General features: G+C 33.3%; 1 pseudogene; it reads right to left on the bottom strand.

Annotated features, from left to right (window-relative positions):
• Positions 1-15,246, bottom strand: part of LOC106475831 — a 278,839-nt pseudogene extending 263,593 nt beyond the window's left edge.
• Positions 15,247-24,437: the final 9,191 nt, after the last annotated feature.

Below are 24,437 nucleotides of genomic sequence, written 5' to 3'. Positions count from 1 at the left end.
GCTAAAGTTTCGTCAGAACGAAGTTACGGAAAGTTAATTAACAAACGGAGACGTAACAATGGTTTCAATACATTGTAGTATGTCTTATTTAAAAATTCTTGTTTATTATATAGTTGATTGGGCCCAATTTTTCACCACAATGGGAAAGATATGGGATGTCAATAATGATTACACTTATACATTCCTTAGCCCAATATTTGTTTAATTATCTGATTGTCACATCCTAAAGAATGAGTCAAACCGCCAGGTGTGAAAAAATATGTTTTATTTAAACAGTAAATAACACGTCAAAGAAACTCAACGTCACCGAGAAAAGGTTCAATTAAACTGTTTATTAAATAGTATAATTCATCTTTCAACTCAAAATTCTACAAAATAGTAGATTGAAGGAACTTGGAAACCAACATTTTAAAGTTCATTGTTTATGGAATTTAGTTTTTGATATAGGTTGCACTAAACATGTTATTTAAGTAAGTACTCATTCAAACCAATCTATTTATAACAAATTGTATGTATGATTTTGGATAAAATTTGGCTTATGAATATTTTCTACTCTTCAATGGGTTTGAAATTTGTTTTTTGAAATTAGAATCAGCAGAAAAAGAATGTCTCCCGTCAATCACGTGGAAGTACTACAAGCTATTTTCTTCTGTTCCAGTGAAACGTCACAAAGAAAAAACTAATTTAATTGTTAGTATCTATTCATCATCTAAGAAGCCCCTGAACAAATGTGGGACAGTCCACCTCATTCCTACAGATGGTCGATAGATACACTTCATTCATCAAGTCTGTGCACTTCTCACTTTTAGCAATGGCTCCGCCCTCCTACTGTTTACAACATAAAGAGCTTGCCAAGATCGCTACCGACTGAATTCGACGCCATTGCAGCTTTGAAAGAAACTCAAAGAAACGGAAAACGTACACCTGCGACTTTACGGTTATGGTGAATTACCAGTTGATTATACAAAAATAAGAGAAAATAGTGACAAAATTAGAATAATTAGACTTGACAACCATCCTGTACTTCATAATTTTAACAATACACATGTAATTCAATAAAATGTTCAATAAAATTAAACTTTGTCGGTGCTACCGGGATTTACACTATAGAGTGCGGTCTATTTTTATGATATAAATAAAATAAAATTATATGCCAAACAATTTAAATATAATTAGAAGAAAAATATGTGCTAAACAATTTATTGAGTAAACGATGTACACTTTGTATATTAAATGTTACAATTTTACATCACATGCTTTAGTGATATACAATGGGACATATTTTTACATCATGTTAGAAATTACTCATCATTATACGAACAATAAATTTTTTTTCGACACTGATCTTCTTAACTTGAACTCTAGAACGATATTAATATTTGTCTTCATCATTCCCTATTTTATATTATACATGGGTAGACCAACTCCAGCTCGGACTGCATACTATAGTAGCACCACTTTGTCTTTAGTATTCAAGTGTTTAAATACGTGCATCTGCTTATAATCATTTAAAACGTAAAAAAATATTTAATAAATGAGCGTAGTAGATGAAGAAGAAAAACTGACGCGGCAGAGACAGTCTTGAAACTTCTCCAATCAAAAAAGCATCTCGGGGAATTATGAATAAAATAATAAGTCAATAGGCTCTTTTTAAGGACACACACACAAGGCGGAGGGTACTCACAATGTTTTTTTTTGGGGGGGGAATACATCATTCATCTATGCAGATAGCAAAATAATAATTAGAAATCTTAGAGAAAAAGAAAGTTCTTTGTTACAATATCGTTCTGAGATAAAATACGGCACCAGTCTCTGTTACAATATCGTACTGATATAAAATATGGCACCAGTCTGTTATAATACCTTACCAAGATAATATACGACACCAGTTTCTGCTATACTATTTTACAGAGATCAAATACGACACCAGTCTCTGTTGCAATATCTTATCAAGATCAAATACGACACCAATCTCCGTTATATTATCTTATCGAGATCAAATACGGCACCAGTCTCTGTTATAATATCTTACCGAGTTAAATACGGCACCAGTCTGTTATAATACCTCACCTAGATCAAATACGACACGTCCCTCTTATCCTACCTTACCGAGATAAAGTACGACACAATTTCCTGATATTATAACCAAACTGAAGTGGGACACTAGCCTATTTTAAGACAAATCTATTAATACAATTTACCAGTATGATATATGAGGCACATTTCTTTTTAAAAAATTAAAAGGAATGAATACATGTGACACAGTTTTCCGTTAGAATAAATATCAGCCTAAAGGGAAACATCATTTTAAAGGTGTTTATTTTGACCTACTATTTTACCAAATGTGTCAACATTAAATGTCACCACTAGCTATTCAGTGGTCAAAACACGCACTTTTCCACCTACCTGCATGCATATAACAACAAATTATTTCTTTCTCATCTTAATGAGTCCTGTATTTTATTTTGAGTATCGATTTCTGTAAACTTTGCAGCGGACTTGCTGGCTAATGTTGATGAATTGAGTATCTACAAGGTTCTCACTGTGGGAAATAAAGCTACTAATTCAGCTGGTTGTTCCCTCTATAAAAATCAGGGTTGAAAACCTGTACACTCCATCACCTAAATCTCAAACCACTGAATAGATTATGAATACTGTATACATTTATATCTATATTAATAATAAATCACAGCCACGGATATGACTTTCATTTTAATATCATTCACATACTTCAGCACTTGAAGATGCCTCCACACAAGTACCTTACACATTAGGCCTAAATATTCTCATAATGGTAGCAACCTCTCTTTAGCTACCAAGTTATATTTGACTTTTTGTTTCAAGGAGCAGGACTGGTTTACCTTATTCATTGATTACAATGTCATTAATTCTTGCAAGTGTTCTTAAACATTAACATCACCTCATTACAATATTGGTATTAGATCTCCCAATAACTTTAAGTTAATCTCTTGAAGATTAATAATGCAGCAATCCGCAACATTACTATTATAATATCAACATAACACCTCTCTTAACCTCATCCATCGCTTTCTAATTTCAACCTAATCTGAAGGATGTCAACAATATACCATCGCCGTAATTTCACATCATTCTCTGCAACATCAACTGTCATTAAACAACAGCTAACTTCAAACTGTAGTACATAAACGATATACCATCGCCGTAATTTCACATTATTCTATACAACATTAACTGTCATTAAACAACAGCTAACTTCAAACTGTAGAACATAAACCACATACCATCGCCGTAATTTCACATTATTCTATACAACATTAACTGTCATTAAACAACAGCTAACTTCAAACTGTAGAGCATAAACGATATACCATCGCCGTAATTTCACATTATTCTATACAATGTCAGCTGTCGTTAAATATCTCGTAACTTGTGAAAGCCAACAACTTCAACCCAGTCTCCAGAAATTCTTATCCTCCTCCAATTTCATCTCAACCCGTAGAATATCGATCATTACTACCCCGTTATTTCAATATTTGCTCTTCATATTCTTTTCGTTTCAAACCAATATCTATACTGTTAACAGCACTTCACCGCCTTAAACTCAAATCGATCTCAATAATGTGAATGAATTTTACCCTAACTTCGACACAACATTTAGAATATTAACACAACTTCCATCTTATATTTTTCTGAAATCAGCCATCACAAAACCCTCATGAGCTTAAATATTCTCTAGAATGATAACAGTGGTTCATCTACATAAATGATACACTACCCATACTTCAACTCAATCACTCACCAGCGTCAAGTCACCCCATAACTTTAACTCAGTCTCTAGAACACCAACACTACAATAACTTCACCCATAAACTCAGATATCAACGTTAGGTCAGTCAATAAATTTAACCCTGTAACTAGAACATTACACTAAAATCCGAGGTTCGATTTCCCGTGGTGGACACATCAGATAGCTCATAGTGACTTTGTTCTAAAAACAAACAAACTAGAACATCAACAGTACATTAACCTAAGACTTCTACCAAGACTCTCGTATATTAACGTTAGGCTCTACCACAGCTTTAACCCAGTCTATAGAACATCAACAGTACAATAAACAAATATTTCCATTTGGACTTTCATATATTAATGTTAGGTTAGCCCGTATAAGCCTTGTCTCTAGAACATCAACAATACATTAACCTAAGGCTTCCACCAATACTCTCATTTATTAACGTTAGATTACGCCATTACGTTAACCTTCTCTAAAACATCAACAGCCCATTAACCAAAGACGTCTACCCATAATCTCATTTATTAACGTTAGATTACGCCATTACGTTAACCTTCTTTAAAACATCAACAGCCCATTAACCAAAGACGTCTACCCATAATCTCAGATGTTAACGTTAGGTTAACCCATAACTTTAACCCTGTCTCTGAAACACTAAAGGCACGACAACCAAAGAGTTCAAATTAATCTTTTGAATATTAACATTAGATTGCGCCATCACTTTAACCCTCTCTGGAACATCAACAGTACATTAACCAAGGACTTGAATCTAATATAAAGGTTATCAAAGTTTTATCAACATTCGCTGTAAGTCACTCTTTAAAATATTATCACTACATTAAGCTAAAAGTAAAACACAATTACTAAATTTTCAACATTATTCTACAAATATATTATTATTCCAGTAATTCTATGCATACTCCAAATACAATTGTGTTATTTTGCTGTACTTCTCTACAAACCATATATCTGATAGCCATTTCAGCATTTTCAACAATTTCCTATATTACATCACAAAATTCATCAGTTTCTTCACATTTTATCATGTAACTTTTGCAAGCTACTTGAATAATTTCAACAAAAACGCCATAGATTACAACACATATAAATCAGCTTCCTCACAATTACCTAAATAATTCAGATACGTTTCTCAGGCAGTTTAATGCAGGCTTCCAGAATAACAGCTTCTTCTGTATATTATGCAACACTCTGTTCATTGTAACGAACGCATTACGTACTTGAAATGCATCAAATTTCTCAACAGCTTCATACAGCGTAGCACAGACACGTCATCTTTTACACTTTTCCTAACGACTTAAACACGGGTACACAACGTTTCTTAACAGCACTGTATCTTAAACTACACACTTATTAACGTTTAGTAGTTTCCTAGCATGTAAACACTGTTAAACAACGTTTCTTAACAGCACTGTATCTTAACTACACATTTATTAACGTTTAGTAGTTTCCTAGCATGTAAACACTGTTAAACAACGTTTCTTAACAGCACTGTATCTTAAACTACACACTTATTAACGTTTAGTAGTTTCCTAGCATGTAAACACTGTTAAACAACGTTTCTTAACAGCACTGTATCTTAAACTACACATTTATTACCGTTTAATAGTTTTCTAGAATTTAAACACCGTTAAACAACGTTTCTTAATAACACTTTGTCTTGACCTGTCCATTTATTAACGTTTATTAGTTTTCTAGAATTTAAACACCGTTAAACAACGTTTCTTAATAACACTTTGTCTTGACCTGTCCATTTATTAACGTTTATTAGTTTTCTAGCATTTAAACACTGTTAAACAACGTTTCTTAATAACACTTTGTCTTGAACTACACGTTTATTAACCGTCTAGTAGTTTTCTAACATTTAAACACTAGCAAACCACATTTCTTAACATTTTAAACTACACCTTAATTAACTGGCTATTAGTTTTTACATACTTCAAACGCGATAGATTTCTCAGCACTCACTCACTTTAGCAACAAATATGCGAACCTTCGAACAACATTACTTATATTTACAAATACAAAACTTAATCCTTCCCACAATCCTATACTCATCATACATACATACATCAGGTAAACGAACCTTTAAAACAACTCTCGAAAACACACTAACCTCCCTACATTTTATGACGTGATATTATATATATATATATATATCAGCATCCTCTCATACCACCTATACAACAACGTTCCCGAAGATTACATAATATGTTTCATCAAATAAACAATTGACACCAATCTCTTTTACAACGCTAGTAGCATATTATAAGGTATTTTGTAAATTAGCAAGACAAAGGTCATGAAATGTTCATCTTTAAAGAAATGGATGCTAAGGGTCTGCGAGGTTTTCGTGGAAATGTTGTTTCCGATGTCACGTATCATAAGGCCTCAATACAAAGACATACCTATCCTTTATTCGATTGATGAACCTAATGAATTCATTTTCAATGATATTAATATGTCATCGTAAGTACGGTTCTGATAAACTAACCCTTAATGATATTTATACCTTAATTGCAAATACAATCCTGATAAACTAACCATCAATAATATTAATACCTTAGTTGCAGTTACTGTCCTGATAAGTTAACAATCAATAATATTAGTACATTAGTTGCAATCACTGTCCTGATAAGTTAACCATCAATAATATTAATACGTTAGTTGCAGTTACTGTCATGATACGTTAACAATCAATAATATTAGTACATTAGTTGCAGTTACTGTCCTCATACGTTAACAATCAATAATATTAGTACATTAGTTGCAATTACTGTCCTGATAAGTTAACCATCAATAATATTAGTACATTAGTTGCACTTACTGTTCGGATAAACTTGCCCTTATTGATGCTAATACCTTAACTGCAACTACGTTCCTCATAAACTAATCCCCAATAATAACAATATTTTAGTTGCAAGTACGGTTCTGATAAATTACCCCTCATTATGTTAATAGCTTAACCGTAACTACAGAAAACAGGCTTTTAAACATACGAATTTACCATTATATATGAATCCAATACATAAATGAATATGTGTAATCTGTAATCGATAAAGACAGATTATCCAGAAATGTTTAAACAGAATAAAAAAACAAAAAAACTATAGCATTAACGTAATTTCCGGACATCGTGCGTACAACTGTAAAACAGAAGCGTGAGAATCAAGCAAGAATACAGCAGACAGTTTACAGTTACAGATACGAAGCATGTTAACTGACGTTTCCCGAGAAAGTTAAAAAACATTATTTGTTTTAACACAATCGAAACCACGAACTATAGCATTTTCACAGCTAGTCACTCATCAGTAAACTACAAACACTCTCGTCAACAAACATGAAATTTCAGACTATATGTAATTACAGGTCCGATTCCTGTTTAATTATACCTTCTAAACAACGACCGGAAAAATCACACTATATCTTTATAGAATATTCGTAATAGCGATTGTTAAAACAAGACTTTGTCTCTGTACAACCCTCGGAACAACAACCTATAAATAACAGTTGGTCTAAGCAATCCTTGGAACAACAATCGAAAAAAAACTATCTCTGGATAAAAAGTCTTGAAACAGTGAAATGTGTCTCGATACAACACTCGGAAAAACGACGAAAACACATTTGTCACTATCTATACAACTATAGAAACAATGATTGGGAAACAAGATTGTGTATCTATTTATACTACCATTAGAACGACGATAAAAAACAGTGTGCATCTATCTATACAACCACCAGAGCAATAAAATCAATGTTGTATCTGAATAGAACCATCATGTCTCTAAACAAACATCAGAACCCTGGCTGAAAAACATTGTTTCTATACAACGATCAGAACAATGGCTAAAAAACATTTCGTCTCAATACAACTTTCAGAACAATGGTTGAAAATGAACATAATGTCTCAATACAACCGTTAAAGCAATGGCTTAAATACGACATTATTCTCGATAGTACCCCCAGAACAGTGGCTGAAAAACAACATTATGTCCATATACAGCCATCAGAGCAATGACTGAAAACCTACATCGTGTCTCTACATCCATCAGAACAATGACTGAAAAACATCATGCCTCAATGCAACCATCGGATTAATGACTGTTAAAAACAATATTATGTTTCTATACAACCATCAGAACAATGTGTGAAAAACGTTGTTTCGATACTACTATTAGGAAAATTATCAAGAAACAACATTATATCTCTATACAGCCATCAGAAGAATGACTGAAAAACAATATTGTATCTCTATACGACTATCAGAACAAAGGCTGAAAAACATTATGCCTCTATATCCCTATTAGAAATATAACCAAGAAACAACATTATGTTTCAATACAATCTTCATAACAATGACGGGAAAACAAAACCTCGTGTATATTTACAACCTTTAGAACAATGGCCAAAAACATTGTGTCTATATATCACTATTAGAACACCGAAAGAGAAACAACTGTTGTTCTCTCTTACGACCTAAAAATTGAAATTAATACCCCCCCCCCCCAAGAATCCGGTTATTCGCTAAACTTTCTTATAAAAAAAGGTTGGCTTAACCTTAAAAGTGATTTGAAGACTTTCCTTAACTTGCGGATAAACCTTCTAATAGTATACTACGTTGTTTAGTCTAAACAATTCAACCTTAAGTGAAGTGAAATAACAAATATAGGGCAGTTAGCAACTGTGTGCGATTTTTGATGGTTACCAAATATTCTGGTCATCTTCTCAATTGTAATTTTTTCTTACTGTCCACTATATTTTAACAGGTCATGAAAAACTATTTCTAGGTGAAAATCGAAATAGTTAAAGTAAATATCTAACCACTCTTAGAACCAAATTACGTTTGTGATTTGAGGACTTAAATCTGTCAAATTGAGTAAAAGGTCCGGTGAAAATAATATTCGGTAGCAGAGATAGTAATGAAATAATTACCAAAGAAATACAACCAAAACACGTTAATACAACACATTATTCATACAAAAATTGTATCAAAATCAAGCGTATAAAAATTCGTTATCTGTTATACTCCCGAAATATATTAATTGATGTTACTACTACTGTAAATAAAGATATGAATGCAGTTACATGTACCAGTTAATTTGAATAAGTTTTCGTGAGTAGATGGTCAATTCAATACATCGAGAACGATTACGTATTCATAGAAAAGAGATCTAGAACGAAGATATGGACAAAGGAGAACTAAATTCATCCTCAGCATTGAAAGATTCCTGGTGTTTCTTATACACACCGAATTTGTATTACAACAAGTTTTTAATGTATATCATTGCTTGAGGATAGTGGTCTACGATGTTATTTTCTTATTCCAATATTTATGTACCCTAGAGTTACCAATAATCTCATGGGACCTCAATAGATTTTCAAACATTTTTTTTAATTATTTATGGACCAAGTTACTTGTTGGTCTAAGGTTGTGTTGGTCACAGTGTCTTTAATGAGGTAGTCATACAGAAAAATGTAAACAAAAATATCGTCAATACTGCAGTCAATCCTACTATTAATGATGAGGTTTCTTTGTATTTTGCACAAAGAAATGAGTGATTTCGCCCAATTATTTTGCTCATTTTTTGGTTTTGGTTTTTTACATTGAGTGCTAGAACAAGCATTATTCAATATGACTATAGAACGTGTGCCTTTCCATTAGTGAATGATGCGTCAAATTGCTAATTTGAGAGTTATTTTGGGTTTTGCTTCTTTTATTAACTCTAATAGTAGGGTCTAAACTTTCCATTTTTTGATATTTGCGACGGCCCATTGCACAAATAATTTCATTCAATATTTCAAGAAATACTAAAATAAAAGAATGAAAACACATTACAGTTGGCTGCGTTTTCATGACTAAACAAGAGTTCTGAAAAACGTGAACCTCAATATTAAATATTACACTATCTGACATTCGATTCTCATATAACAGACATCTTATGAAAACAACCAGTATCAGTACTGCACTACCGCACATGCACAAAAGACGTCGTCACAAAATCTACACGACATGGCTTATGGGAATGAAGTACGAAACCAGTCGTGAATTGGAAACACAGAAAACTATTACATTATTATAACAGATGAGACGGCGATGTTTGAGGAAGCTATTTTACGAGTAAGGAAACAGTTAGAAACATTGCAGTTTCTTTGTATTATAACACAACATACTTTTATCATTTTGAGACCAACAATAATGTATAAAGTGTTATGTGTTTTATACTGCTTACTATGAATGTAACGCTTTCACTCTTTCCCCATCAAAAGAATGCTGTATTATGTCACAAAGAGAATGCAATGCTTTCAACTGCTCCTCCATTACACACACACATTATATATTATATATTTATATAATTTAAGGATAACATAGGGTATATTGGTTCTGCTAGGAAGTCTTATGAACTTTACTAAATTCTAAGATGACAATAAAAACATAATTTGGTTATTATGGCTCCTTTCTTTGAATGTCTTTATCAATGCCATGTACTTAACAATTAGCTCTTATGACCTACCCTTCCCTGCATTTTTGGCCCATATTTACACTACAAAGACTGCATCACTGGTAGCCCTCTTTACTATATCACTTGCTCTATCAGTTATATCCTCCACCCCTGCCACTGGATAGCATAATCTAATCCTTTTATCCCTATTTACCCCACGGACTATCTTATCCACATGACGTACTAAAAATCACCTACGTATCATTTTTATTCCTATCCCTATCTGTCTTCTTTGTTATCCTGCTCCTGCCCTTCTCCATCTCAACAAGCTAGAGGCTGAAATCTAATGCTTAACAGAACCTTATAAGTTATGCTTAACTCCTATTTTACTTTTAGAATAGCTTCTTCGAACGTCACCATCTCATTTGTCATAAAACAGAAATGGTTTTCCGTTTGAAATTTACAACCGATTTTGTACTTCATTTTCACCAGTTATTTCGTGTAGATTTTGTGGCGTGGTTTGTATATGTCCAATAGTGCAGTACTGGTACAGGTTGTTTTCTAACGTAATTTTAAGTTGTTGTCTATTATGTAAGAGTCACTTTTTATACAGTATAATATTCAATATTGAGGTGAAGTTCAAGTATTTCTGACCTCTTGTTTAGTCGCGAAAATGTAGCAAACACGGATAAGTAATTTTATATTTGTATTACAAATGTATTTCGTTTTGTTAAATATTGAAAGAATGGGCCGTAGAATGCAATGGGCCGTAGCACAAATCTACTTTTTTATGGTCTACTGTGACACTTTGGCCACACTCATGCTTGTACGACCGTCTTTTCACTTTTGGTTAATTACATTGCATAACTTATAATCAAAACTTCAAGGATGGTCAAAACCGCTTTATTTCAAACTTCAGAAAATCCTTTAGTGCTCTATATGAGAAAACGGAAAACATGAGGCCTATTTAAACACCCTAAAATATTTTTAGAACAAAGTACCAAAATCATAAGACTACATAAAGGAAAACAACTTATTCAACAATATTTACAAATAGTCAAAGCAACTGTATAAAAAAGAAGACAAAAAACAAAATATAAATTTAAAAAAAACTGAGAACATATTAATATGATATTTTACTGTGTAACTATCGCATTCGTTTGATCAGTGCGTGTTTATGATTAAAGTTAACATTCGTTAAAACATAGTGTAACAAACAACAAAAGCAACTGATATATTTGTTTAAATATGTTGTTTTTGGTCATTACTTTAATATCTGTTTAAGTCCTTTTGGGATTTTTAGGGTGATTAGAAGCGCAATAAAATGTGCTTAAATTGTAACAAAGACATTCTTTGTCCAGATAATTATAGTAATTTCTTCACTTCCAAGTGCTCTTTCATTAAGTCTTTTTTACATTAAATAACAAAACAAAATGTGCATAGCTTTGAACTTTACAACCCAATATTATGTACATGAAAAACGTTTAAATTTCAATATAGATTGACTTTCCAATGAACTTAATCTTTCAATTTTGTCTGTGCATAAATAAACTATGAGCTATTCTAATTTTACATTATCATTCATGTAGCATGATCAGCCGACCGTTCAAATCTTGCAACGAAGTTCCCGTAAAATGGCTTACTATAGGCAATTCAAACCTTACCTTTCGGTTTAGATAACTACAAACAAGTATTTCAAATTATCTTTCAAAGTACGTAGAGAACGAACTATCGGCAAAACAAATTTTGCGTTACAATTACACAAGAATGTATTAAAGCAGCGTTTCTCAAACTGGGTTTTGCGAGGGCACACCAGGAGGTCCGAAAGTTCATAAACATATTTTAAGAAATATGATTTATAGAATAAAAAACAGTTTTCGTAAAATTAGATTTATATGAATTAAAACATTTAATTTTGGAAAACAACTTTTCATGTACAGAATCTTTTTTTTTTTCAAAACAAAAAACATCAATAAGTTTGGGGTCCGCAAAATAATTCTAAATTAAAAGTTACTAAAGTTTGAGAACCGGTGTACTAGGGAGTTGACTTTTTCTTTATGATTTATCTAGAATAAACTACATGCTGGTAATTTTGAAACTCGATTTCTGTAGAATTAACTACAGCAGTAACAATTTTACGTCAAAGTTTGTGTAGAACTAACTACAGCAGTAAAAAATTTACGTCAAAGTTTGTGTAGAACTAACTACAGCAGTAACAATTTTACGTCAACGTTTGAGTAGAACTAACTACAGCAGTAACAATTTTACGTCAACGTTTGAGTAGAACTAACTACAGCAGTAACAATTTTACGTCAACGTTTGTGTAGAGTGTACTACACTGAGAATTTTGCATCAGGAGTTATGTATACTGAACCAACCGTCATTTAAGTCTTATTACGCCTCATGCAAATACAAACAAGTTAAATCTTTATAGTAGCAACAGATTCAAGATGAGTGAAAAATGTACAGACGAAAGTCTACTTCTCAAAACAGTTTAGCTGGAAATGCATTCATTTGATTCCTATCGATTACATGTAGCAATCTTAGTCAAGCGCAGTTTTGCGTGAACAAAGTTATAAATATATATACATATACAAGAAACTGTGAAAATAACGTCTCAAAATACAACAAATGCAGCTTTTTCTTACCGTATATTAGTAAGTGTAATTTTCGCCATCATTCTAAGCAGCCTACATACAGACCGAAAACACCTGGCACATTATTGTTAAGGGGTAAGAAGGAATATTGTACGTTACTCTGTTTATTCGAGGCTTAGCTTTGAGTGTAAAATACCAAGCCTAAATACTGTACATGAACCACAGGGCACGCATTTCCACAGTTCCTCTTGCTTGCCATTTGCCTTTCCAAATACAAGTTACAACCACTGCTTAATCCCAATAATATATAACCGAACGAAATGAGGCTTATGCTTGTCCACATAAATTCTAATCAGCAGACACCTTACTGTATATGTACGTTCATAGAAACAGTAAAGTCCTGTAGCTTTTATATTAAATATACACGCGTTATACGTTTTGTTTTTGTTAAATATAACTTGTCAAAATTTAAGGGGGGGGGGGTAGGCTAACGAAAAACACGGACAATCTTATTATCATATTTTATATAGAAACTTTTTTTCAAGTAAATAATCACATCTGGACTATTTTCTTGAAAACAAAAAGGAAGATTTTAAGATGGAATGCTTAAGTTACCACATAGAGTCCGTAGATGGTTCAGTGATATTAAATGGTTCAATTTTAATTATCGAAAAAACAGAATTTCTTTCCAAATGAATTAAGAATTTTTCGTCCTATCATAGCCGATAGTGATCCTATTACCGACACCATCCTATCATGGCCGATAGTGATCCTATTACCGGTACCATCCTATCATGGCCGATAGTGATCTTATTACCGGTACCATCCTATCATGGTCGACAGTGATCCTATTATCGACACCATCCTATCATGGCCGACAGTGATCTTATCGACACCATCCTATCATGGCCGATAGTGATCTTATTACCGGTACCATCCTATCATGGCCGATAGTGATCTTATTACCGGTACCATCCTATCATGGCCGACAGTGATCCTATTATCGACACCATCCTATCATGGCAGACAGTGATCTTATTACCGGTACCGGGACAAAAGGGATAATTCGTTTCGAAGAAATTCAGTAAAAGCTAGTCATTCTTTATGTATCAGTTTTGTTATATTTGTTTTTTATGAGGAAGGGGTAAATCTAATATTTTTAGTTTACTTAAATCAACTTTTAAACGACGCTAACATTGCATAAATTCGAGAATTGAGATAATTTTGTTATTTGCATTGTTTTAAAACTTTCAGATTTTTAGTAGAATCAATGTGTATTTCTTCGGGGGGGAGGGAGAGTGCACCATTTTATTGAAAACACTAATAAAAGAAAAGGTGTTAGTAAATAAGTACATATTTCGTTACACAAATAGTAAATTTTCAGGAGGTGCAAACCAATGCGAAGGAGGGGTTATGCCCACACTGTTTTATACTGACCATCATGAAAAAGGGGTGCAATACAAAGTTTAGTGGGTGTTTCGAGACAGTTTTAATCGTTACATTTTGCCTCAATAGTTTTCGAACGGATTCAATGAAATATCTCCAACGAACTTATTCCTAAAATTAATAGTATTTCACATAATGGTAAATATCATTAGCTGTAAGGTGCATAGGTAATCTTAACCAATGAATACGTAGATTCAAAGTTGCTGACAGTGATAAATCAACAAACTCCTGTTACCTCTATTACACTTCTAAGCAGACACCAACTCACCTGTAGGCGGTTTTCCTTGTACTGTCGGCTCATGTAAATCAGCCCGTTGTTGGTTTAGTATAAGCTATTGGTATACTAACACAGTCACTGTTGTTGGTATGGTATAAGCTAATGGTATACTAACACAGTCACTGAGAAAAGGATATGGATTAGTGATGAGACGAAGACACCAAGTCCTAGGCCAAGTGGTCTGATGGAACCAATGCAGGGCTACCGGCATGAACCCAGGGTAGGGCAAGTAGTCCTCTGAGTAGCTCTCATCATACAGACTGCTCCTGTCGGAATGAAGGGAGGCCTGGGAGCCGGTGAAACTACTCGAGTCCGATGAAGAAACTGACCGGTTATCGTGTGGCTGGGAAACCACCACTGAGATCAGTTCGTACACATCACTGTCCATTGCTGTGGACCTGCGGCTGGTTCCCGCCGCAGCCATGGTTAGGGTGGCCCTAGGTTTAGAAGACGGCACCTGAATCTAGACTGCATACCTAAACTCCCCCCTGAGTGATCTCAAGATTGTCCCTCGTTGGGTTCATCGGCTGCTGCCCTTAAATATCTGCTTTTACAGGTATTCTAAGTTGTATACCGTAAACTATATTATTTACAATTCTTAGTGAGTGCACGCACACATACATACACACACACACACCAGTAGCAGCCTGTATTCTCGTTAAAAACATAAGACTTGAGAGTTGATCGACTTACGGTTGCCGCCAGCGTGGCTGCACTAAAGAGAAATGAAGTTGACAGAGAGCGCACTCTACACGCACCAGCTCAACTGAGGGAAGATTGCGCGCTATCCTGGCTGCGTTGATTGGCGGCTTCTGCTAGACAGTTGGAATTGTGGAGGCCAGGTATATTTTATTCTTATTTAAACATTTCATGTACATCAATGCAGTTAAAGGGATTCTTGTTAACAATATACAACTTTCTTATTAAGAAATTGACAGTAATTATTTTTATCGCAAAAATTAGGCATGCTTTTACCGTGCGTTATATTGATTTATCTTGAAACAGAGGTATCATGTAGTTTTCACCAATGTTACCTACTAAACCTAGTTACCTGAAATTTCTATTATCCAATGATAGTTACTTTTTAATATATTTCGTCAAACAAAAGAAAATATTGTGCCTTAAAATTTTTTCGATAGGTGCCGCTTTTAAAAAAATATATTCAGTTTTTAAAATAGTAAACTAGTAAAATTTTTAAAAAATATTTAAAAGCAGGTATAACATATGCCTGTCTCTTTATCTAAAATAAATGACTCGTGCAATCAACAAATATATGAAACGCGTGGAAATTGTGATAATATTTTAGACCTTGTAACCACTTAAGTTAAAACAATCAAATGCAGCTCCAGCAATTGAAAATAGGAAAAGGTTAGAGAAGATTCGGGGTGGGGGTGGGGTAGAAAAGTGGGCAAGGTATCGGCCAAAACATCTTCATCGGCTCTGCAGCTTTTAATTTTTCTCTTATTTATGTATTGCTTGTTTTATTAATAGCTCAATCGTAGATAATAGTAGTTCAAATTTTGGAATATATACACGCTAGGGACACTCCTCGATACAGTATAAAACAAAATAAGTCAAGTAAAAATGAAAGATAGAAACTGCTGAAACGAGTGATCGTAAAGTAAGCGGTAAGTCCAAGGTTTCTCTTTGATCTGAAAGCTGAGAAGGATTTATTGCTGTCTACATGTATCATCCTTCACATTCAAAAATACTGTAACAGTGAAATCTGTTTGAAGTCATTTGATCAAGTATATAGTACCGTAACTGAGAGTGAAGTAAATATATATGCAGTGCGTACATGTAACATTTTTAACAGAGTGGCTCTAATTTCTAAATGAAAAAACGCTTGACATATGATTAGCTCCCTTTATGTTGTGAGCTATATCAGCATCTGAGTGGAGGCCGACAGACCTCTTAAAGATAACTACTCTTTGTGTTGTGAAACAGAGTAATGAATATTTTGATAAAATCTTGATGAAATAAGGAGTATTCACAGTTCCAGGCATCTAGCACTATTGTACGTTCTCGTTTGGGTGTGTTTAGTTTGTTTGTTTGCTTAGTACAAAGCTACACAATGTTAACTGTGTTTGGTCCACAACGGGGAACCGAATCTCGGATTTTAGTGTTGTAAGTCCTTATAAACTTACCGTACTCCCACCAGAGGACGTTATTGTTTGTAACTTAAGCGTTTCTTCACAAATATGTATTTCGTATTCTGCGCCTCCCCCCCCCCCATCCCCCCGTGGCTCAGTAGTAAGTGTGAAGGCTTATCATGCTTAAAATGGGGTTACAATATCCGCGATGGGCAGGTCACGGACAGCCCATTGTGTCGCTTTGTGGTAAACAGTAAAAAAACAAGAAACGTATCTTACAACCGAAAGAGAACATTAAAAAATTATTAATGTTGGAAATCCTTAAGGAAAAAGTGATGGTATCTTTTGTTTTAAAAACTTGGACTAAGCTTATTTTTAACTGAACAAAAGTTGTTCTTTTAATATTAGATTTATGTATACATTAGTTTTATCGGCATATTTTTATATGTCTACCTTCAAAATAATTCATTTCTAAATTATTAGTTATCCATCGAGAAAACACGAGATTTCAAACTGCTGTTGATATTCTTACCAATCGATCTCATTTATTCTCGTTAACGAAAAGGAAAAAAAATAAAAACGAGAATAAGTCAAGCACACGCTAGAGTAGGCACTTTTACATGCACAAAAAGATAGGTTTAGATGATAATTTGTCTTAACTTTTTGTGCCGTATATTTGCATTGCCCGCATTTTCTTTCTCCTTACGTAACAATAACAAAAATAAAATATTTTTCATTTCCAAAATTCTAAATTAAAAGCTGCATTAATGAAACTATTATAGAATATAAAATATAACAGACAACTTGTATTTTAGACTATTTAAGTAAAATACAGACACGTTTATTCAGCATCCACATATACACACACACAAAAAAAACATATCTGATCAGTCACTTCGTAACAATCAGTGTGTTGTGGGAATTATCACCATATGATTGTATTTTTTAATTTAATCTAACCTACTAACATTTCCAGAAACTGAGAATCACAAATATTATTTATAACGGAATTTTCCTGTGGATTGCGCCACCTATTGACAACGAAACTCAATGTTAAAAATGTACCTGAGCTGATGTTATGTGAGTGAAGGGCTTATTGATTTTAGTCATTCGTGACGTTTTCCTGTACATCTAGGAGTATCTCTTTCTTGCAGTCTACAACTGCCGCGTAATAATGAATGAGGAGTTCATTTGGAAGCGAAGGCTACTTGCGTTTCCATAGAAACAGAGATAATGTTATCCAAGTCTTCAGTTAGCAAGGTTACGCACCGAGAAACCGGGCTGCTTGTAGCTTTGATGACACTGATAGCCTGGGTAGACTTCAGATTAGACAAGGGATTGCCATATTCTTTTCTCTGTATAGAAAGAGTGATTATGTGAAAAAAAAAACTATTAGAAGTAATGACTCGAAACGCCAAGTATTTGGACTTGCTAAGAAGACTATTAGAACAAAATTTCTTATGATTAGCATTACTAATATTTACTTTCAACTACATCAGGTATGTAAATAAACTATATACGATCATTCAAGAACCACAGAGTACGCAAAATAGGGTATAGCAAGTTATACATATTTTACACCATGATTAGTATATGAATGTTTGTATGTCAAAATCCCTACACTTTTTTTTTAAATAACGTGGAGTATGCTATAATTTAAAGTCTGAAAGTGTTTGTATTTTAAAATACGTAAGTCATAATGTTACACGTAGTAATATTTTTTATTTGAAACTATGCAAACGTAGCGATCTCTACATCTAAATGTTTTAAAGAATAATGTGCATTTGAGACTTCGTAACACATTAAATCTAAATATTTGTATATCTTAAACTACCTAAAACTTACTAACACGTATATATAAATACATATTAGTATTGCTTTTATTTGAAAGTACCTAAAATCTAGCGATGAGCGGTAAGTGTGTTGCAACTTAAAGTCTGTATTAACGCTGATATTCAAAACTACATTGTTTTTTAATTTCGCGCAAAGCTACACGAGGGCTGTCTGCGCTAGCCGTCCCTAATTTAGCAGTGTAAAACTAGAGGGAAGGCAGCTAGTCATCACCACCCACCGCCAACTCTTGTGCTACTCTTTTACCAACAAATAGTGGGATTGACCGTCACATTATAACGCCCCACGGCTGAAAGGGCGAGCATGTTTGGTGTGACAGGGATTCGAACCCGCGACCCTCAAGATTGCGAGTCGAGTGCCTTAACCACCTGGCTATGCCGGGCCTCAAAACTACATAAACAGTGTTCAGATCTGTAGTTAAATACAGTCCAGCAACGTTGATATTTAAACCTACATAGATTCTAATGATATTTATCTTTTTATATTTAAAACTACATAGATTCTAATGATATTTATCTTTTTATATTTAAAACTACATAGATCCTAATGATATTTATCTTTTTATATTTAAAATTACATAGATTCTAATGATATCTATCCTTTTCTATTTAAAAACTACTTACCGTCTACTAACGATGATGTCGAAAATGACATAACGAAAGTCTACCAGAGAATGCATTTTATACTACGTAAGTTCTAGCAGAGTTTATATTTGAAACTGTGTACACATATAACTATATAGGTTGTAGATATGTTTGTATTACAGACAACATCAACGCTAATGTACACAGTTAAGGGAAGTAATGTACCTTATATAGTACTGTTTCTACAACTGTCATATATATGTATGTCCTGCTGTTTAACAACCAATATATTATTTCTTTCTGTTGCGGTTAATCTATATACTACTAAAACTCTGAGAGTGTTTGTTTGTTTGTTTGCTTGTCTGTAATTAAATACAGCAAAAACGGCGCACAATAGAAATGGGGATAGAAACAGAATAAAACAAGTTTCGTTAAAATCGGGCCACGGGTTACCGAGTTAGCGCAGTTTTTTGGGTCATTTTTATGAAAATTTCTAGCATGAGTAATTTTAAATCACACTACCGTTGGCGCTCTTTACGAAACTTCTTCGTTCAAATCTATTTCCCTGCCAATGTTCCCATCTTCATTAAAAGATGACAAAAACAAGATCTTGAAGAATTTCTCAATAAAATGTTAGTGTTTGTTATTTGTAGAAGGTTTAGGAGGAAAGACCACAACATAATGAATTAATTCATCACAATACCTGAAAACTCTGACTTCACTTTTTTGAAAAATGAAATGGTCTTTCCTTTTACTCCCGATCAACAATCAGATATTTTTTCTTGAATTATAAATAACATGAATGGATTGAAATATTTAATTAAATTATCTCAAAATAAACCTTCATTTTGGTGCAATATTGAAATTAGCTTGAATTCTTCATAACCTCTGAATAGTGGGTGATCCAACGGGTCACGGGTTGTCTAGTACAAGTTAACTCCGATAACTCTATAATCATTTTCTCCTATGTCCTCTAAATCACAACTTTCCATTACAGTTGCCGTAACTCCATAATCATCTTCTTCTGTGTCCTCTAAATCACAACTTTCCATTACAGTTACCATAACTCCATAATCATCTTCTCCTGTGTCTCTAAGTCACAATTTCCATTACAGTTACCATAACTCCATAATCATCTTCTCCTGTGTCCTCTAAATCACAACTTTCCATTACAGCTACCATAACTCCATAATCATCTTCTCCTGTGTCCTCTAAATCACAACTTTCCATTACAGTTACCATAACTCCATAATCATCTTCTCCTGTGTCTTCTAAGTCCAAACATTCAATTACTATGACCAGAGCTTCATAATCTGCTTTTCTTGTTTCCTCTAATTTACAACTTTCCGTTCTTGTAACCATTAAACTTTATAACACTTTGATCTTGTAACCGACACTTTAAAGCATTTTTTACTGTTATGATTATCACTACTTATGTTCTCATGCTGTATAGATAATAATATTTCATTAATCTACCCAGTGCTTCATAACACTCACTTAGTGTATCAACTAAATAATTACTTTCTTTCTGTGCCCAGAGGGGAGGGAGAGGCCTAAGGAGTAACTCGTTCACTTATTTGTGTTATAAGAAAATGTAAAAAAAGCTAAAAATAATTTTCTTGTACAAGATTTCAGTATCCCCTCCATTAACTATGACTATGGTAACTACTTCAGAATCGTATTTTCTTGTAACGACTACCTTATAATTTCCTTTTCAATAAACCACTACTTCACTGCAAAACTAATTTTTTCCATTGCGTCACAAGTTTGTGTTCTTGTAAACGCTAGTTTATCGTTCTTAAAGGGAAAAAAATGTCTGTTTTTATAAATGTAGTTTAAGAATTTATGTAAGAAAAAGAAATGGTGGAGCTTCACGTATGATAAAGCTTTTTTTATTTATCTAAAAGAAGTTTTGGACTTTCGGATAACTGTGTTATCTAACTTGGGTGTGGTCCTTTTGATGAGAGCTATTCTGTGGAAGGTTTGATAGCCGAATCAAATTGGTGTTGACATTTCCACTTATGATATATATTGTGCTTAAGACCCCCATGTTCGACTTGCGTCACCATTAATCGAACGACTGTGTTTTGTAACATACGCTTATTTAGGTTTGAACCTGAACGGAAAACTGTTCGTTATTTTGGTCTATCACGCAAACACAAAATGAGCGAATATACCGAAGGACTTGTCGCTGGATGATACGGCTCTGTCAAAATCGAAACAACGTTACCTCGTACCATTTACACCAGAACATTAGGATGATAAATAATTTGAAACCGTGCAATAAGAAAATAAATTATGTTAGGCTGTATAGGGTTAAACAAAATGTTTTCGTTTTTATTAGTATTATCATACTTAATGTTATGGAAATTTGCTTTATTTTTGATTATGTTATCACCTTTTTAAAGAGTATCATTTATTATGATATCTCATTCATTTCTAAAATGTTCACGAAGTCAATGAACTAACATTTATTATTTTGCAATGTAAAGAACTAGGCTTAGATTTTACAGCTATTATATGATACGTCTGCTATAACAAAACATTGACTGAAATCGCAAGATGTGGACTTGGAAAGGTATGATCTATAAGCTTTCACAATGGTTATAAAACAATGAGTGAAATGATATGATATGCTATAGTAACGTTTAGCAAATATTCATTCATTAGTTAGCTAGGCCAGGTATTTTGTTTTACTCACCATCATACCCCAAGTTGAACAAAAAACGCAGCCTCGCTAACTATTGAATGAATATTTGCTGTAAAATTCTTATAAATGCTATAAATGTAGCTATCAGTTTGGCCGCCACTTTTGATTTCAATCCTTTAAGTAGCACGCTCAATCCTTTTTGGCCGCACATTTTTTCACACCTAAGATGTTTTTGATTAGATAAAAGTTTAACAGTGATTATCAGACGTAGATCTGAAAAAGTATCATCTTTAGGCCTTCATAGTGAATATATGATTTGTTTTTTTGTAAAATACTGTCTTAATAGCATTTTGACAATGCTCCTTCGTTTACTTTCTGCATAGTACAAAACTACACAATGGGCTATCTGTGCTCTGATCATCGCGGGTATCGAATCCGATTTTTAGCGTTATAAACCTATTGACTTAACACTGAGCCACCGTGGGCCTTTAACAATAAAATATTGTGTTAAGTTATTAGCCATGATCAGTAATTGTCAGACAAAGCTTCGAACGAAGATAAAATAAGCGTATTAAGTTTGTTAGTGATGAACATTAAAATACTAATATTTTCTTCACCGTTAGATCCTCCACTGTATCTAACAGGCTTATCAAACGCAATATGATTTGATATGACGTAGCATCTATATACAGTTGACGCCATGATGAATACGAAATAATAATGAACACAAACATCTATGATAAATTGCGTTTTTTTATTGTAAGATCGTTCTTATATATCTGTGTTTTGAATAATGTATATACAGTATATATAATGGCATTTTCCTCGTACACAGTATAAAGACATACGTTATTGAACGTCACTATTTAAAGTGTTTGCCAACCATGCCGATCCTAAAGAAAAGTAGACAAATAAAATACTGATAAAGAATATTTGGGTTTTGCTTCTTAAACCTCTTCCTATAATTCAAAAATATCCGAGTAAAGATGCTTAGCAATAAGAAATATCTATTACATATGTGTTCAAGATATGTTTTTGATATATATATATGTATGTTTAAAGGAATGTCTTGAGTGTAGTGATCAATGCATCTGACAAGTTCTGACTATGAATTACCTTTGGAATAATGCAAAAGAAGTGTATCATCAAAATCGAAACAATATAACTAACGATATACTTCTCTTGATATTGAACAGTTGAAAGAAATTTTTCTGTGAATGATGAATAATTACCTGGAGCTGACGGTAAACTAAGTAAGTCTTCAGTAAATGGCATAATGGTATATATATATATATATATTTCAAAACCCTCAAAGTAAATGGAATAGAATACGAAAAGGCGCCCTCCTGACCAGAAATCAAAGAAAATGCATGTTATATTCTAGCAAATACTAAAAAGGTTGTGACAATCAGAAGATTTGTGATTTATAATACAAGCTTTTAAAATTGAGCTCATGACGACCAAAGCTAGAACCCTTTTCTTCATATCGCCTACTCAGCTCGATTTTGGTTGTTCATAATGTCGTGTATTTATGAATGATAATGTGAGAAGAAGATTGAACTTTAAAAAGTTGCAGATAGGGCAGTGCTTACTTGATCTTTATGGGTCTCTCCTCGCTTCGTTGCCCAGTTTTACCGCGAAAGAGGCGTAACCCAGTCATTTTCTGATATTTAACTTTGTGCACAAAAACGTGTGTAATTATTCTCATAGTGGTTAATAAACTTAATAAACAGAAAAACACTTTATTATCTCCAGATAATAATAAGAAAAATTATTTCTGCCAATTCGCCATAGCGACTTTATCAGGGTTGGTAATACAATTATTATTATTATTATCTATTTTTCTAACTTTATTGCCAAAATATCTAAATTCCTCCTATATGCATTAGAAATTCAGAAAAACACTTTATTATCTTTTTTCGGGATATTTAAGATCATAATTTTCTTGCTTTTTAGAACTAAACACAATCAAACATCATTCAATAGTTTTATTTTGGTTGAACGAAAACAGATAGACGTTGCAGATTGCAATCTTATCCTACATGGAACTGCTAGAAACGATCGTTTCGAATCCCCTTTTCCTAAGTGTTGTATTGTATGAAAATAATAATCAGGGTTGCGGGCTCGAATCCCCGTCCCACCGAACATGCTCGCCCTTTCAGCCGTGGGGGCGTTATAATGTAACAGTCAATCCCACTATTTCGCCAGGATAGGAAAGATTCGTAAAAGACAGACTTATTTTCCAGTATGATGTGTTTTAACTGTTTTTTTAACTTACAGGAAAATAAGACAAATCATTATCCACCAAGAGAGAAAAGATTCATCAAGGGCTAAATTACAAATAACAAACTAAAAGTCTATGAACAGACACTAAAATTCTTTCAAAACAAGAAAAAAGTTTCATTATATTATGCAAGTTTCGCTGAGCTGAATCGATCTAGAGAGAAATCTAGAAATCTACATCAAGAAACAGAAAATATATGAAGCATGTTTATAGCAAATTATGGTTTTGCAAAGTGGAGTTTTGTGCAACATCTAGTACACAATCATTTCATTTCTAATGACATTCAAATGAAAAACTTATATGATGTGTTCTTTTCACTTGTCAAGTTCCCATTTTAATAGTAGCCATTTACCTGTGAAATGATTTTTTTTTTCTGAATTTCGCGCAAAGCTACATAGGGCTATCTGCGCTAGCCGTCCCTAATT

The sequence above is a fragment of the Limulus polyphemus genome, unplaced genomic scaffold, assembly GCF_000517525.1.
Source record: "Limulus polyphemus unplaced genomic scaffold, Limulus_polyphemus-2.1.2 Scaffold150, whole genome shotgun sequence".
NCBI lineage: Eukaryota > Metazoa > Arthropoda > Merostomata > Xiphosura > Limulidae > Limulus > Limulus polyphemus.
This window is presented reverse-complemented; position numbering and strand designations above follow the sequence as displayed.